The sequence below is a fragment of the Sphaeramia orbicularis genome, chromosome 19, assembly GCF_902148855.1.
Source record: "Sphaeramia orbicularis chromosome 19, fSphaOr1.1, whole genome shotgun sequence".
Classification (NCBI taxonomy): domain Eukaryota; kingdom Metazoa; phylum Chordata; class Actinopteri; order Kurtiformes; family Apogonidae; genus Sphaeramia; species Sphaeramia orbicularis.
Window position 1 is genome coordinate 44,983,888 of NC_043975.1, and position 17,810 is coordinate 45,001,697.

Genomic DNA, 17,810 nt, shown 5'->3' on the forward strand with positions numbered 1-17,810 from the left:
TCAATAAAAGTAATTCTACAGTAAGACAGTAAAAGCCAACCCCTCACACTGAATTAAAAGCAAAGGAGAAAAAATATGTTTTAAGAGAGGATTTAAAAATTGAAATTGAGTCGCTGATTGATTTCAGCTTCTCTATGAGTATTACAAGTCATCCAAAAGTGGGCACTTTAGTTGAACATCAGTTTTTTGGACATAAATCATCAATAATAGACTAAGTGAGATCAAATGTGGTTCATACTGATGTTCTTCCACAAGTCCATGTTCTACCATCCAGAGTTCACATGGGCTCATTTTCAGTCACTAGGTGGAGTTTAGGGTTAAATGGGTTCATTATTCTGACACTGTCGTGGATAGATTTGTATTTGGCAGAGGACTGGGGGAATTTTGAGGATATACTCTTGGTGTGGGCCCCGACAGCGTAAACCTTGTTAAAATGTTTTGTAGACAAAAGGCTGAATTACTATATTAAAAATGTTCTTTTTACAGAAACACTGAAAAAGATATCCCATGAACAGCCTCTGGCATAGGTTTGCATGAGGACAGAAGGGCAAGACTGTCCCTGTTTGAGCAAACTCACATGGCCTTGTTTTCTAGATAATGAGGCTTGTTAGTGGGCGTGGCCTCAGGGGAGAAATGGAGTTGGTGCCAGGAACAAGTTTCTTCGACTACATGTAATAGTTCCACAGTAGTAACTATAGCAGTAATGACCATAACACACTGAGGAACAGGGGCATCATACAAGACAAATGAACCCTTAAAGACCCAGACGTCCACCTTCAACCCTTAAAGACCTAGACATCCACCTTTAACCCATAAAGACCTAAATGTTCACCTTTAACCCATAAAGACCCAAACGTCACCTTTAACCCATGAAGACCCAAACGTCCACCTTTAACCCTTAAAGACCCAAATGTCACCTTCAACCCTTAAAGACCCAATGGTCACCTTCAACCCTTAAAGACCCAAAGTCCACCTTTAACCCTTAAAGACCCAGACATCCACCATTAACCCATAAAGACCCAAATGTCACCTTTAACCCTTAAAGACTCAAACGTCCACCTTTAACCCTTAAAGACCCAAACGTTCACCTTTAACCCATAAAGACCAGAGACGTCCACCTTTAACCCTTAAAGACCCGAAATTCCGCCTTTAACCTTAAAGACCCAAACGTCCACCTTTAACCCATAAAAATCCAAACGTCCCCCTTTAACCCTTACAGACCGAAACGTCCACCTTTAATCTTAAAGACCTAAACGTCCACCTTTAACCCATAAAGACTCAAACATCCACCTTTAACCCTTACAGACCCAGACATCCACCTTTAACCCTTAAAGACCCAGACGTCCACTTTTAACCTTAAAGACCCGAACATCCGTCTTCAACCTTAAAGACCCGAACGTCCCCCTTTAACCCATAAAGACCCAAACGTCCACCTTTAACCCATAAAGACCCAAACGTACACCTTTAACCCTTAAAGACCCGAACATCCGCCTTTAACCTTAAAGACCCAAATGTCCACCTTTAACCCTTAAAGACCCAGACATCCACCTTTAACCCAAAAAGACCCAAACATCCACCTTTAACCCTTAAAGACCCAAACGTCCACCTTTAACCCTTAAAGACCCAAACGTCCAACTTTAACCCTTAAAGACCCGAATGTCCGCCTTTAACCTTAAAGACCCAAACGTCCACCTTTAACCCATAAAGATCCAAACATCCACCTTTAACCCTTAAAGACCAAGACGTCCACCTTTAACCGTAAAGACCCGAACATCCGCCTTTAAACCATAAAGACCCAAACGTCCACCTTTAACCCATAAAGACCCAAACGTACACCTTTAACCCTTAAAGACGCGAACATCCGCCTTTAACCCATAAAGACCCAAACATCCACCTTTAACCCATAAAGACCCAAACATCCACCTTTAACCCATAAAGACCCAAACGTCCACCTTTAACCCTTAAAGACCCGAACATCCGCCTTCAACCTTAAAGACCCAAACATCCACCTTTAACCTTAAAGACCTAAACGTCCACCTTTAACCCTTAAAGACCCAAATGTCCACCGTTAACCGTTAAAGACCCAAACGTCCACCTTTGGGTTTTTAAGGGTTAATGAATTCCGGCACCACGTTTAGGAAAAGACAAATGATGTCCAATTGCTGAGACAAAATTAGTGACTAATACACAAACCCGTTTCTTCATCACTTTCCCGTCACACAGTATTGCTAGCACATGTACTGCAAATGTACAATGTGCAAAAATATCAAAAACACTTTATTTTTCACCACAAGAGAGCACCAAACGACTTTAATGAACACTATAGTAAAAAAAACTTCACTTAACTCAAACGAACAGACACAATACTGATGATGGCCTTGGACTGTAGATCTATACCTCTACTGGAGTAAACATGGTGTGGAGCAGCTTTTGGAACCTCTGACTACAACAGAGAAAGTTAACCAAAGTCCATCCCAAACAGGATGTCCATTCCAGTGTGTGCTGAGGGAACCCATCAGTCAGCAGAACAAAACCAACCCAACTCTGTTTGAGTCCATGGGTTTTATCAGTGGTAGTGTTTGTGTTTTACTGACCTGGTTGTTCACCGTGCATATGTCATGTCACCACCTGTTACTGTAGCAGGGACTTGATTTATTCACTTTCTTTCCGCTCCCCCTTTCCTTTTCTTCTGATGATTCATTTTACAGAATGATTTCCCCAAGCGTCATTTCTAGTGAATCATGTCAAGGGTTGATATGTGCATCGCAGAGAAACGACCTAACCTAATGCGTACTGAATATGCTCACTCATCCTCGCCCAGGGACACCGGAGGAAAAGTCACGCCTGACACCACATGCCAGAACACCCACTGGTAAATGTCCCTGTGCTCTTGCATGTCAGTACAAGTCACAGATACTCAACCCACTAGCTAAAAAAGAAAAGCTGCTGCTGAAAATCCGCTTTTCCGCTGTGGAACATGTTGAATTTTGGTAGTTGACATTTCAGATGACAGGGCTCCTGGTTCCTGTAGGTTCACTCTCAGGATGGTGACGTGAGGAAAAAAATATTAATGGATGGCCATTAGTTACTAATGCGTGGTCACTGTGGTCAGTGTGGTCGCTGTGGTCACTGTGGTCAGTGGGTACGGTTACATGATGTTTTTCAAATCCGATTTATTTTTCCAGAAGAAATTAATTCGGAACTAAAGTATTTTCTCTTCTGTTTACATGGAAATGTTAAACCCGAATAAAGGTTTACATGAGGTATTAATGAGGTAGATAAGTGAGCAAAAGGGTTTGCGCTGCAGTGCTCACATTGCCTTGTTCTCACAGCCCTTCTGTTAGCTTAGCGTAGCATAGTCACTGCATTTCCATGGTCACACATAGCCAGTTTTTTAAAGTTGATTTGTTGTCTTTTGTAGGCGATTTTGTGAAATCCGATTCTCCCTAATTATTTCTTTAGATCCGCGACTTACTGCACTCATACAATCTTGGGACTGTTGTGTTGACGGAAGTTGGAAAATCTTTTTGTTGGAAGGGATGCATGCGCTAAATTAGCTTTGCTTTAGCGTTTTAGCTTTGCATTAGTTTTTATTTCCCAAGATTTTATTACTGCAGTAAGTCACATCGCCATGATTTGAGCCTCAATTTGTGATCATATTGACCCCACCGGACTAAAGGAATGATTAGGGAGAACTGAATTTCTCAAAATCACTCATAAAATACTACGGATCACCCATGAAAGCCCGGCTACGTCTGACCATAGGAATGAAGCGATTATGCTAAACTAGGCTAAGCTAAGCTAACGGAAGGGCTGCGAGAACAAGGCAGTCGGTGTACTGCAGTGCAAACTGTTTAGCCCACTTATCGAACTCATTAGTGCATGACAAATGAATTAATAAAAAACAGGTGATGAACTCTTCCTTCAGGGTTTTCCAGGCTGGTAGATCCCATCAGAATAGCCCACTGGAACAGTTTGGGAAGACTAGACTGCAGTGCATATTCTTCCGCCAGTGCAGAATGTGTGCGTCATGGTGACCGGACAAGACAACGAGCATGTGCAGAATGGAAGGAATAAAGTCCAAACTGAATAAAGGGTTTACATGTCCAAGGAATAATTTAGTTCGGAATTAAAAGGGGATTAAACCAGTGACTTTATTCGGATTTAAATTTATTCCGAACTATTCTTTTTCAGATGGAATAAGGTGTTTACATGGGCATCTTAAATAGGCTCTAACGTTTATTCAGATTAAACCAGGAATAAAAGTTGTCATGTAAACGCATGGATTGTGGTCGCTGTGGTCAGTATCGTCACTGTGGTCAGTGTGGTTGCTGTGGTCAGTGTTGTCACTGTGGTCAGTGTGGTTGCTGTGGTAGATCTGATGATTGTGATTAAAAATACGCACCAACATTCGGCTCCAGTCTGACAAACTTCTGTGTGCCTGACAGTCATTCAATCCAACTACCCCCACAGCCCCCCCACATCTAAAATCCATCTGGCGCTGCTGCTCAGTATGCCATTGGAGAACAAGGGGAGGATTAGGGTCCAGTCACAGGAGGAGGAGTCATGTAACACCTTCTATGACTAAACTCCTCCAATGTTACATTTCTTTATGTCTGGATGATTCCAGTCACTGTTGCCATTAGTGTTGGTGTTTCCCAGAGCAGGTTTTCCAGTGTATTGTCTCCATGACGACAATCAGCACCGCATGCAAAATGCTCATTTAAATAGAGCGGTCTCCAAGACTTTGAACCTGTTGTCATTTGCACAGGAAAACTTAGTAAATCACCTGAAAACCGCGGTTCAGGCCCACACATGCAAATTAGTACACACACATCTGAGATCCGGCCCCATTTGTCTATATTGGGAAACTATTGGGAGCCCGTCCTTCACATGATGAAATGCAGGTTCTGTGACTCTTCTGTTAGTATTATTATATTATTCTTGGGTTTTCTAGTAATCTAAAGAACCTTAGCAACCTGCTGTGAGTTTAATCCTTGTCTCTGCTATTTATGTGTTTGTACTTAAAAGCTGCAGGAGCTACAATCAGTGAACATTCTCAAAATAAAACTAAAAATGGAAATGTGAAGTGGAAATCTCATGCTTATGGGAGCGTGTGTCCCTTCTGTGACAGAGTGGAGCATTAAAGTCATGTCTAATGGAATGTGAAGTGACAGTCTCATATTTACTGCTCTGACACAGCAGTGATCAGCTGGGTCTACGCTGGCTCGGCCACATTTACACAAGTCCTTTCCTCTCATTTCCGATCCAATCAGTTTGACACATTAGCTGTGAGTGAGTGTGTTTCTGGCTGAAAATGGTCAGTAGCTGCAGTTTTGGTGTGGCCTTGGGTACAAACACCTGGAATGAGGATTTTGTCCATCAGGAATATACTGATGAGTTTCAGAGTTGTTCAGATACTTACAGCCAACAGTATACCATTAGAATGTAGGACGTTTCGGCCTAGGACGTTCCGGACTAGGATGTTTCAGACTGCACTTTTTGCAGTCCCTAACCCTAACCCTCGAAAGGCCGAAACGTCCTAGGCCGAAACGTCCAAGTCCGAAACGTCCGTCCACCATACCATTAGAAGGCTCAGCTGGACTTATTCTGTTTATGTTCAAGTTCCACATTACAAACATCCTGAAATGACCCACTGTGTTTGCACCTTTACACCATCAAACTGTCTGCTATGGTGTGAATACGATATGTTTTTATCACTGTCAAGGACTAGCTTTAAGGTTACAAGACTAAACACTGAGATGTCATTCTGTTTATGGATAAAAGGTGACTTGTAAAAGAAAATACAGTGAAGTTGTACAGTGTTACTTTGGCCTATTTGTGTGTGTGTGATGTATGATTCAGTTTGTGCAAGGAGGTCATTGTAATTGCAGAATGCATTCAGTTGTGGACACTTATAATCATTACACACACAATGAGGGAAAAGGCTGAACTGCAGAAGAACAGGAATGATGAGATGGGGGGGGTGTGGGGGGTGGATGGGAGCTATACAAAGATCTTCCATGCTATGAGCCACTGTGCTGCCGTCACCCGCTCATGCTTGGCAACAATGAGGAGCTTTGAGCCAAAGATAGGCATCCACAGCAACACATGCCCACGCCAGCACATACACCCACCCACAGCAGAGCACACAGAGTGAGCGTGCACGTGGACAGAGGAGTGCACGTAGAGTGAGCTAGCACATGGACAGAGAAGTGCACGTTCACTGAGGGTCAGTGGGCATTATGGTCTGTCAGGAGGTTAAAGGAGCAAAGAAGAACAAAACATGTACTGAAGTTGAAAAAGTTCAGACAATAACTTACTGTGTGCATGCTGATGAATTCATGTTGAATTTGTGAGAAACAGCTGATGACAGCACAGTGGGAACATCTGAAACATGTGAAATGGAAGATATTTAAGCCTTTATAGTTCTAATACAATAATCATAATACTGTGAAATTCAACTGTTCAACCTTAGTGTGGTATTAGAGGACCGAACAAGTCTTCATTATGTTTGTGAAAGTTTTCAAAATGTTATGTTATTCGGGCTGCACGATTCTGGCAAAAATGTGAATCACGATTCTTTTGCTTTGAATTGAGATCACGATTCTCTAGCACAATTTTTTTCACAGAATGTTCATTGCACCACTGTCAAGGAAAATGGGTTCTTTTACCTCTGATTCACATCTTTCATATCACTCTGCAAGAAACCTGAGAAACCTGTTATCTATCTGCCGAGCTACATGTTAGATGTTTTAGATGTTACCTGCAGGTAAAATCTAAAAACTATTCCTTGTCTGAACACAAGAAAAATAGTATATTAACATAAACAGAAGACAAAATGAACGTCTTTAGCCTTATCCAAGAAAGTTTTGGACATGACGGTGTCAAGGCTCTCCGCCGACTGGAAAAGTTGGAAAAAGCGCGAACCCACCAAAAAAACCACCTACGATTCAACCTGCGATGCAGAGATGAGGATACAACACCGGCAAGCCTCAACATAAAAAGCCCTATCCCGACCAAGAATGCAGAAAACATCATTAAAAAAGCCAGGAAAGCCATCCATTGGACAGAAATGAGCAGTGTCAATTAAAGCGCTCAGTCCAAAGTGAAAGGAGAGAATCATGGAAATTTTGCGTTCTGTTTTTGTTATCGTCATAGCAGTTTTTACAGATGCAGGCGTTTGCACAAATGTTTGAGCAGCTAGAGTGTTTGATGCAACATCAGGTTTACAATATTGTAGAATTCATTTCTCAGTGACGAAGACACAGGGCAAGACGGCTACGGAGGACAGCGCTCATGTGCACATCATGTTGTGACTGTTGGTCTTATTCACGCAAGACGTAACAGGTATGAAGTTGGAATTCTGCTAGTATATGAAAAGGCTGTTCTCCAAAAGCATTAGTGCTACGTACTGCTTACCTATGCGTATCTATCCTATATCACCATTCAGTTTAGCCAGGGACAGAATTCCTTAACGCAGGTAAAGTTTGCTGGGAGTGATGAAGTAGTTTATTATTGTATTCTTTTCAAGCACAACAGACAAATCTAACCATCATCCTAATCATTCTCTCGCTGAACAAGCTGAAAATGTCAGAGTTTTTATGTGTCCTTTCTAGCAGTTGTGTTATATGTACATCTGCCCAGATGTTTAAAAGACAGCGTGTGTGTTCCGAGCTCCAAGTTTGACCACGGCTCATTTTCAGCTATGTCGCCCATCCTCACTCTGAGCAGTTCTCTGGTAAAACTCTGTTGTCCATAATGGTCGACACACGATGGGAGCTTGTTAGGTACAAAAAAACCCAACTGTGTCAGATCGGGTCCGGGCTGCTTTCACACCTCAAACGAACCGCACCACGGTTCATATGGAACGGCGCCGAGACCACCTCTTCAACTGGGTCTCGGTTCGCTTGTTTAGTTCGGAACAGAGTTCGGTGGTTTTTATTCACACCAGCCCAAAATGTCCAAACCAAGGGAGCAAACGAACTCTGGTCTGTTTTAAACAGACCAAACAAGGCAGGTGTGAATACACCCTAATACAGATCACCTATCACTATCATACTGACACGACCAAAGAATGTTGTGTTGCCTTTAATTTGCTGAAGTCTCAGATTAATGAAATTCAGCATGTCATGGCCCACCATTGAAACTTCATCAATGAATATCACTTGTAGATGATGATATTTTACTCTTAAGGTGTTCAGTTTATCAACATCCACAGGCTTGTACACTTTATACCCTTGACTAACTGGCAGAAAAAATGCTGAATGCAGTGTTGTTCCATTAATGTTAAAAGCAGCTTTACCAGTTGGCGCACAAAGCAATATTCTGCAATCTGTAGGATTCTGACCTTCTGAAGAACACAGATATCTATGAAGAGCCTGATACAGGGTATTTGTGACAACAGATTTTCCAACACCAGCACCACCAGTGAGAAAAATATTCAATGGCTGATCTTTAGTTTTAATCCAATGAAGTACACGTAAAAAGAACTCTCATTGCTTCTCATTTAATGATCTCACCAACTTGAGGTATTCATTTTGTTGTAGTCTGGTTGGTATAGTAATATCCTTATCATTGCTTAGTGAAAGTCCAAACTCAATTTCAATATCATAGTGAAGTCTTTAGACAGATCTGGACTAAAGTAAATACATTTCTGACTTTCTTCAGTTCCAGCTTCCTTATCAATAGCTTCAGCTTCTTGAGCACCTGGAGCGATTTGATCGAAGGCTTCACTCTCTTTGTCAAGGTTATGCATTTGCTCAGAGACATTCTCTAAAACCTGGCTGTATTGGCTGTACTCAGAAATTTTATCAGCTAACTGTTTCCAAAGTTCTGAAGTGTGTTTCATACATGTCGTGTCCTCTGAGAAGATCTACTGACTCATTTCTCCAAGGCCATAACTCAAAATCTCAGTCAATTTTTCCCGATAGTAGTTTTCACTGTCCGATTTTTGGTTGAAATTTACATAAAGAATAACTTTTGGCGTCTTTCTCTTTGTGTATACTGTTCCATTGGACATTTCCAAAATGGTATTCGATGTCATTTCCAATTGATTTTCTTCAATATTTTCCAGATCATCTTCATTCAGGTTACAGTTTTCTTTGTCAGGTAATTCAGTAGCCACAATGTCAACCCCATTTGTGTTTTTTGGTTCATTCACTTTGCTTTCTTTCCTTATGTTTATTTTTGAAACATAATCGGCTAAACACCATTCTTCCAGTTGGGAAGGCCTTTTAGCATACCTCTTGACAATGTTGTCTGCTTCTGTTTCTGTTAAATTATCTGGCAAGGCCTGAAGTTCAGTCCTTGATTTTACAAGGTATGTTCTTTCATCTTCCTTTGATGTGTTTATAAAGATAACATCTCTTGTACCCTTTGAAAGAGGTAATTGCAGAATAAGGTACACAGCCTCTTGAGCACAAACTTCCACACTTTTCAGGAACTTGTTTCCAATATGCCTGACACTTTTCTTTATGTCCATATTTCCTTCTCTTGCCTCTTTACAAGCTTGATCCAACAGTGCACTCATTCCTTTTTGGGACTTGTTGACACAATTGGCGATATAAACAGCACAAGCATATGGGTCCAACACAAACTGTAAATCATGATTTTGCTTTCCAGGCACCAACCAAGAGCTTGGCATATGCAGTGACTCTTATTTCTTTTGGTTCCCTTTCCAGAAAGAGTTTTGCACAATCTAGATTTGATCTTATTGCGTCAATATATTGTTTTACAGTCATGTTTAATTGTTTTAAGAAATTTTCAAAAGAAATATTTAGGTCATCTTTACTACTTTCCAGCAGCTTCACAATTTCTGAGTATCTGACCTTGTTCTCACCACTGTCACTGTTATCAGTTTCTTTTGGAGAACTTGTTAAAGGTTCTAATATACATGTTCTGGGCATTGGTGGAATGGGATAACTGAAACGACATATTGCTTTTCCCTTTTTTCTGCAGGTTTTTGAATGCTTATGTGTTTGTAAATTCACACACTGTTTTACATCTTCTGCAACATCACTGGTGCAGGAAACATATTTGTCTATGAAATCAGCAACAGTTTCATCATCAGTTTCACCACAGACTGGAGCATTTTCAATCCAAATCATCATGTGAATGTGAGGTGAGCCTCTTTGCTGGAACTCAACCCTATAAAAAATTGTCATGGATTTTGCCAATTGGATGGTGGTCACTTTTGAGTACTAAATTGATAAACTGAGGGACTCTATGATCAAAATTACGTGCCCATGTCAGGGGTCAGTCTGCAATAATCTTCCTGAAGCTCAACATCACTGTATTCCTTTTTGTCAATCAGTTTACCAATCATTTTTAACAAGTCTAGCCACTTAGGGCCGGATCTACTAAGATCCCAATTTGCTTGTGCAATCTAGAATTTTGCATGTGGGGTGTGACCACGGTTTGTGGGTGATTTACCAAGATTGCTTGTGCAAATTACAACAGGGGCAAAGTCTGGCAGACCGCCCTATTTAAATGAGGGTTTTGCGTGCGCTACTGAAGACAATACACTGGAAAAACTGCTGTGGGATAAACCAGCACTAATGGGAACAGTGCGCTGAATGATCCAGAGGAACGGAAATGTAACGTTGGAGGAGTTTTGTCATAGAAGGTATTGTATGACTCAGTCATTCATTAATTTATTTTTCATTTTAAAAGTGTGTGTGCGTGCGTGCGTGCGTGCGTGCGTGCGCGCGGGGTGGGTGGGGGGTTGTATTTGGATAGGAGGACTGTCAGGCGCACATAATTTTGTCACACTGTAGCCCAGGGGTCTCAAACTCGCGGCCGCAGTATGTGAATTTGTGGCCCCCCACTTGATACCAAAGGTTAATGTTAGTGCAGCCCACAAGTTTTTTCTCACAGGATCTATTTTTTGTGGGGGAATTTATTTAAAAAAGTAATTATTTATAGCTACTTGTTGCGTTCCCTTTCATTAATGTTGATGTTCGGAATTCCGACGCCCGTGAACGCACCTCGCATATGCGCGATTAGTGAAGGAGGACGCCACAAGTAAGTGACATACAAATGTATCCTGTCCCAGTCATGGCTTTTTCAAAACCTACCATGGAGAGAAAGATTAGCGACAAGCACAGACAATTCCAGGAGAAGTGGGAGATGGACTATTTATTTGTTGAGCACAAGAGGACCCCAAGGGGTCTGATATACACAGAAAAAGTTGCAGTGCACAAAGAATACAACATCAAACGTCATTATTGAACTGGATATGATGAGCATCTGCAAGACATACTGAGGGTCTCAACTGCTTCCTCCCTGAAGCCAAATGTGGCTCATGTGTGCAGGAGGACGCGCTGCCAGATGTCTGGGAGCAACAAGTAACCAATAGAAGCCTGTTCTGAAGAAACGTTCATGTTTGACGAAATGTTCATGTTCAGAAGAAGCGTTTGTGTTCAGAGGAAGTGTTCTTGTTGTGGAGTACTTGGTGCGGCCCAGCCTCACCCAGACTCTACCTCCAGCAGCCCCCAGGTAAATTGAGTTTGAGACCCCTGCTGTAGCTATATGTCGGTGCGTATTTTTAATCACAATCATCAGGAGTGGAAAAGTGTCCTGTAAAGTGTGTGTGTGTGGGGGGGGCGCATATGTCTCAGTTATTTTTTCTTCCATCACTCCAAAAATGTTCACATGAGGGTGAAAAATATGTTCTCTGCATCTGGTTTCATCATTTCTTTGTCTCCTAACCGCAGCCATGTGTGCGCACTTACGCATCCAAACCGTTTGCACCTCCTTTTGAGACGTGGTAAATATAGACGCAGTTTCTATGAGCAAAATTGCTTTCGGGTTTGATAAATCACTTTGCGAGTGCTGAATTAATATATTTACATTTTCTCCTCCCACAACACGCACAACTGCGTGTAAACGCCCCATATTGCATATTCATTGAGGCAAACGTACTACCTGGATGCAGATGCGCTATTTTGCACCTTTGAAAGACGCAACCCTTATTGCGCACTGTTAGTAAATCAGTTTGTACATTTTTTTGCGCGTGCAATGAGTTTGCACACGTTTTAATACGCGCAAACCTTTGATAGATCCGGCCCTTAGTGTCTGCAGCAGAGAAGGATGCAAACCATGTAGGTAGGCCAAGTTGTCTAATCATGGCAAATACATCTTTTTTTCTCTTCTCTAAGTATGCTGGGGAATTTCTGATTGCTTTAAATCTGTAATATCCTTCATCCAGATTTACAAGGTTATTGAATGCCAGTGGTTGAAGCAATTGCTTTGCAGTTAGTCTGTTTTTAGTAGACTTGAATCTTCTTATTGAAAGACCAATTTTGTCATTTATTTGTTTCAACTGTAGTTTTTTCATCTTGAAAAAAATGTTAGGCACACACATTGCAACTCTACAATCATGTGAACGTAATTCCCACTTGCAAATGTCAAAATAATGCACTGATTTTTCTCTTTCTGCATTATCTGCTCTCCTTTGTCCACAAAATATACAAGGAAATGCCAAATACTCTGAATCTTGATCTTGAAATAAACCAATAGGAGTCTGTCCCTCACCTGGTGCAAAAGTATAAACCCTGTTGAGATCTATGTCAGCTTCACCAAGAATGGTGTCCATATTTCCCATAACCCTTTCCTGATCATCACCTTCACTAAAGTTATCATCTTCATCATCATTTTCTTCAACACCATCGTCGTTATCCAATAATTCCAACTCTACATTATTGCCTTTTGAAGCGTCATTAAATCATATTTCATTCATTTGAATGTTAGCCTCTTTGTACAGATCACTGTGAGCCAACAAGTATTTCAATGCCTGCATAACCTTTGCTGGTCAAATATTCTCTACAAAATCACACTTAGTATAGCTTTTCTTTTTCTTCAACTGCACAGCAATTGTTTCAGACTCATTCAGGTTTCTTGGAAGAGTGCGAATTGTTGGAGCAATATCACATGGGACATTAACATTTCCAGTGATGCTTAGTGGTCCACCCTTCGGTAATTCTCTTATTTGCATGAATGGTATTCTCAAAGATATTAATCTCTCTTCTAACTCATGAAGTTCTAGCTCAGGGGGCTTATTTACAAGACAATTCCCATTTACTTCTGCCAGAGTTGGTACTTTACCAGCTTTAATTGCATTTGAACGTGTTCTACAAACCCATTTTTGAAAATCTTCTTGAAAAATATCATTTTCCTGTAGTCCTGTACATCTGAAGGCCAAATTTCTGTTGGCAGACTAAAAAATCTGTTTTACATCAATCACAGAATCTTTAAACCATGTCTGCTGACAACAACAACATATGTAAACTGGTCCATCAGCTATTTTCTCATGAAAAATAGCGAAACACTCATCCAAATCTTTTCCATACTTTCTCCGGCATTTACTGTTTTTTTCTTTGGAGATACATTCACGATGTTTTGGCTTTTTAGCCTTTCTAGTTTTGTCAAATTGACAAAATATTTTATTTCTGCCCATTTCTAACCTCTTCTTACGTTTTGCAAATCTTTCACTTTCTAAAATGAATGGATTCTTATGTTTTGTCTCTTAGAAGTATTTTCTCTCTGTGTAAAGTCTGGGTTTTCGCTCTCTTTCTGTTTCAACACTTTTTCTTTCTCTCTAAAACCTGGACTTTCTCTCTCTTTCTGTTTCAACATTTTGTCTTTCTCTTTAAACTCTGGATTTTCTCTTTTTTCTTGTTTGGTATTTTCATCTTTATGTTTTTCTTTCTCTCTAAAACCTGGATTATCTCTCTCTTTCTGTTTCAAAGATTTGTCTTTCTCTCTAAAATCTGGATTTCCTCTTTGTGTTTAGTATTTTTGTTTTGCTTTTTTCCTTTCTCTCTCAAGTCTAAATTTTCTCGTTCTTTTTGTTTCATCATTTTTTCCTTCTCCCTAAATGAACTGTCTTCTCTAGCTTTTTGTTTTCTCAAAACATCTTTAGCCCGTTCTGCACACCGATATTGTGGATCATTTCTTTTCTCAATCATTTCGTCCTTATAACACACATTCTGTTCTTTTTTTGCATCTTTTGACTTCTGATCTTCAAAGTAATACTTTGTCCGGTAGTGATCTGCAGCATGTTGTAACGTTTCATCAGGATTCTGATTTTTCACAATGGCAATAGGCATAATTTCAAACTGTCTGTTGCTACCATTGCCTGACACAATATATGCACAAAGTCTATCAATGTCACTGAATTTTAACAAAACTGCTGTTCCACCGTTTACTGCCTGACCATTTAAATCTCTTTGAGTGTGGATCAAAAACGTTGTACATATAATTTTGTCTAAATAATGCAATTATTGACGAGTTCACCAAAAGTAAGGATGATGCAGAAACTCGAAATGTATTTGTCAATGCAGTTCTCAATGGCCATAGAATGCATTCTCACCAGCAACACCATGGTAACTCTGATACTTCCTAATGCCATATTCAACACCTTCGAGAACAACACCTGTAGGCAATTCATCGAAAGATAAATACAGAGATTGCAATTTGTTTTCAGCCTGTAAATTACAGACAACAGTTTGGTACAACGAATCACCATTTAGTAAAACTTGGTCCAGATCCTGTGTTGTAACAACAGATTTGTTGCTAATGTAACACAAAGCCACCAGACAATTACAAGAACATTGCCTACCTCTGCTTTCAGCACTGAAACGATCACTTCCTTGGTGAAAGCTTTCACAAATTGTCTGTGAAGGATTTACTGACGTAACTGAAATGACTTTTGACTGAGTTTTTGCTTTGATCTTTAGAAGTCCCATTTTTTTTTAGGGTTGTGGGAGCAACCACAGACTTTGTTGAGGCTTTTTGAAGGGAGCCTGAACCCTCCCCATTTTTATTAGGGTTGTTGGGGGCAACCACAGAAACTACTGAAGCTTTTATAAGGGAGCCTGAACCCTTCTTGTCCACCAGACCACGGGCCTCGTCTAGACAAACCAGGGCCTCTTGGCGTCAGTCTCTTCCAGGTCTTTGAACGGGGCATCTGCAAAAAGAAAATGAAGAAAATTCAGGTGTCATCATCTGTAATGTTTCTTTTAATACTTGCTTGAAAGTGAGAAACAATTTCAAAGAACCAAGAATCACCACTGGTTTGTCAGTTCTTCGAAATTTTTACTGTCAGTTTGGGCTAGCAAGTACTAAAAGAAACATCGGTGTGGTACAAAAATTTAGAGTACATTACAATAAATTATGATGATTTCCACTTGGTCTATGACCAACCATTTCTAGATAATACCAGATGCCAATATACTAAATGTAGCCTCGACTCAAAATTTTGACTAAATGTCGCATGACATGACCCACCCAGACACATGCGATGCAGACGTAAAATGTGAAAGAAATGTATGGGCCAGTTTTCTTGCAATAGCTCTAATTGGCCTCTAAACCCAACCCTAGCCATCACCTCAGCCACAGCCCAAGTTCAAAGGTATCAATTTCAGAAAAACCAGCGTGTGCATTTTTATAAAATTTGGAGGGAATATTAACAACATCATATTAGAGGAATGCACACGCAAAATTTGAAATAATTTATCAGCCAGTTCTCTTGCAATAGCCCTAACCCCAGCCCTAGCTATAGCCACAGCCTAAGTCCAAAAGTGTCAATTTCAGAAGAACCGGCACGCGTGTTTTTAGCTTACTGGCCGACAAGCCGTAAGCTATTGTCGTCGTGTGACATCCAGCAGCAGCGTCCGTCATCCCTTACAAACTTTAAATTGTCTTCTTCTCCAACTACATTTCGATTGACTTCAGTCTTGGTATACAGCTTCTTTATGATGATGTCAACACAAGGTATTGAAATTATTTTGATCTGGATGTGATTCTGGATTTGGTGCCACTTTGAAAAATTTTCCCATTATAACAGATAGGAAGTGGATTGATCCAATCAATCAGTAAGTATCAATGATATCAAGTTGGAATTTGAATTTTTTACAGATCTAATTGGAATATGACCAAAACATAGGCTATTTCTGTAATATAGTAAATACACGTAACTGGGTGATAATAAATGGCATCTGGATACATTTCCCAAAGCTTTTCATTTGGCCGGTAAGCTACAGGGCCATTGGTCCTATTTTTATACAAGTTGCAGGGAATATTCACAATATCATAAAGAATGAACATGCAAAATTAGAAAGAAATTTATCAGCCAGTTTTCTTTCAATAGCCCTAAGCCCAACCCTAGCCACCAGCCTTAGCTACAGCCGAAGGCCAAAAGTGTCAATTTCAGAAGAACCAGCGCGTTGGTTTTTATAAATTTACAGGGAATAGTCACATCATCATAAGGAATGCACAAGCAAAATTAGAAAGAAATTTATCAGCCGGTTTTCTTTCAATAGCCCTAACCCTAACCGTAATTAATCAGGCCATTTTGGAGATATTGGCTCAGAAGGCCAAAAGTTGACGACAGACAGACAGACAGATGGACGGACGGATGACTCGGCATTAGAAAAGCTCCGCTGCCATTCGGCTGGCGGAGCTAAAAAGTCATATAAATGTAATTCAAATGATTGGGGTGCCTGCGCTGTGGCTGTTTAAGTCAGATTCAAAATAAGTTTGCACCCCAAAACACGCACATTTGGATCTGCTGTGTGAGCTGCAGATCTCCTCCGAATCTTAATGTTTTTGGCATTATATTTTTTTTCAGCTGTATGTATCATAAATTAACACTCACCAAATTTAACTAGGGCTGGGCAAGTTAACACGTTATTACCGCATTAACGCATTCATTAAATAATGCTGACATTTTTTTTTATCTCATGTTAATGCTGTTTTATTATATTCTTCTGCCTCTGCTTGTGTACGTGTAGTGATTAGCTTGGCAGATAGACAACAGGTTTCCCAAGAAAAGCCGGACGCCCAAAACTTCTGTCCAAATCTTTTTCTTGAGACTCACTGTAAAACTGAAACATACAAACAAAATATGTCTCAGTTCGGTTCATTGCCTTAGTACATTTACATGGCATTATACATTTAAATGAATGGGAAAAAGATTGCTAACTCGATGCTAACTTGAATGGGAAAATCCATAGACACGCTAATGATTAGCATTTACAGATTAATTTAAGATTTACAACGTCTTTTTATCCAGCAACAAAGGTTCACATCAGAGATTTTACACTATTCATTCTTACAACAACTGAACATAAAATACTCACAGGTAGTGATGTCAGGAGATGTGCTGAGGCTTTGAACGGTAGTTTCAGAGAAGAAGACAATTGAAATGTTTTCCCCATAAGAGCCCATGTTAAATTTTCCAGAAGTTCCCTGATCCCAGAAGATCTTGATCAGCATGTGGCCATTATGTTTTGGTCATTTCCTCATCAGGGCTGTACTGTAGAAATTTACGCTGGATATCATTTATATTTACTGAGTTATTGCATCGATCCACTTCCTATCTCTTATAATGGGGAAATTTTTCAAAGTTGCACCAAATCCAGAATCAGGTCCGGATCCAAATAATTTCACTAACTTTTGTTGATGTCATCATAATGAAGCTGTATACAAAGTTTGAAGTCAATCAGAATTGTAGTTTCGGAGAAGACGATTGAAAGTTTTGTAACGGACGACAGACGATGACGACACCGGACGATGCATGAAGACAATAGCTTACGGCTTGTCAGCCGGTAAGCTAATAATAAAATCCAAAACAATTATAACCATCATTGCATCATTTCCAAATTGCATCTGAATGCCTCTTGGGTGGCCTGTTTCCTTAAGATTTTACACATTGTTGCTTGTGTTAGCTCCATTATGAAAGCCTTAACTATAAATAAAACACATGTACTTTTTACTATTTCTGTCTGAGCACAACATAAAAATAA